At 34.2% G+C, this 1434-nt stretch overlaps 1 protein-coding gene across 1 annotated transcript in view; it reads left to right on the forward strand.

Moving 5' to 3' along the window:
* The window catches only part of stim2b (stromal interaction molecule 2b), a 47992-nt gene extending 46843 nt beyond the window's left edge, over positions 1-1149 (forward strand). Inside the window, exon 12 of the mRNA XM_083541269.1 lies at positions 1-1149. This exon is cut by the window's left edge and continues 1553 nt beyond it. The gene's annotated coding sequence lies outside the window, so the exon portion shown is untranslated.
* The last annotated feature ends 285 nt before the right edge of the window (positions 1150-1434 follow it).

Raw genomic sequence — 1434 nt, forward strand, 5'->3', positions numbered from 1 at the left:
ACATGATACTACCACCCTTTTGCTTCTCTTTTTGGATGGTTTTCTTTTGTTGGTTTTCCACTAAAAATAGCTTTTTGTAGCAAGTCTGGAAAAACGATCACTTCTATTTTTGTCTCATGACCCCAGATAAACTTTTACTAATTTTTACTACTGCAAACTTTATATTTTAATATTAAATGCATTTTTTTTATATTTATTTAATTCTGTAAATCTGCTTTGATACAAAGCCCATTGGTAAAAGCACCACACAAATAAATGTTAATTGCATTTCAATTGGCTCACATCCCTTTTTTTGCTCTTTTCAACCTTTTCATAGTTACCTTTGGCCTTTAACTTGATAAATTCTGTCCTTAACGGGTTGCTGAAATTTGGTGGCGCTTCTTTAGACACATTTGCAACAGTGCCCTATTCTATCGGTTTTTGTAAATAATGACTACTTTGTGGGATGATCAAATTTTAGCTCATTTTTAAACTACTTTTTCTGAATGTTTGTGTCGAGAGCTCTATGGGTTTTATGATGCTGTTTGTTTATGTACATTCTCTAATGATTCTGGAGCCCTCCAGCAACAGGTGTATTTAAACTGATAGCATATGATTATATGTTAATTGCATACAGCTGAATGCCATTAGAACTAATTTTGCGACTTCTAAAGGTAACTGGTTTCTCTTTTCACAGCAACAGGGCTAATACTTAGTTTTTGTTTAGTTTCTAAACTTTCGCTTATTTCGAAGACTGTGAAGTTTTACTATTATACGTGGGCTACTTCATTCATGACATAATGTATAATCCTAATGAAGTTCAGGAGGGCGAATACTTACGCAAGTCTTACTTATGTATGTGCCAATGTCATAAATCCTGGTGCCTTTTGCCAATCCACCGCAAAAACGTCAACTGTTTTGTTAGTTGGTGGATTAATAATGAGAAACATGATTGATACAGATTTATTTTTTTTTTAGTTTGTTTTTGATCAGTTTAGCTCTAGTGTTCTGGAGGTGAAACCAAAAAGAGCCCATAATTGTGAAGATTTAGGGCTGAACGTGGGCTTTCAGCTCTATATCATTTCCTGTTTACTGATGCCTCAGAGCCCCTGTACTTGACTAATTACCTGCAAGGTAAAATAAAAAAAAAAATTAAAAAATAAAAAAAAAGGTAAGACAGAGGTAGCACTTAAAGTCGAGCAGACAGACAGTAATAATGCCTGAATAATACGGTCATTAGCATGATGAATTGAGGCTATTTATAATGAATATTTAATTAAGAGATTTTACACCAAATCTTATAGCTCGTATGGCACAATACATACGTTATAAACCCGACTGTGTTATTGAGGCATAATGACTGCTGCAGATAAAGTGCTACCAAAAATCCTGTTAAAGGTTGTTGCACTACTGCTTTCCCGTTTTTGGAAAGAGCTGCTTTTTCGCAGAGTAACA

The sequence above is a fragment of the Silurus aristotelis genome, assembly GCF_946808225.1.
Source record: "Silurus aristotelis genome assembly, chromosome: 5".
In the NCBI taxonomy this organism is placed as follows: domain Eukaryota; kingdom Metazoa; phylum Chordata; class Actinopteri; order Siluriformes; family Siluridae; genus Silurus; species Silurus aristotelis.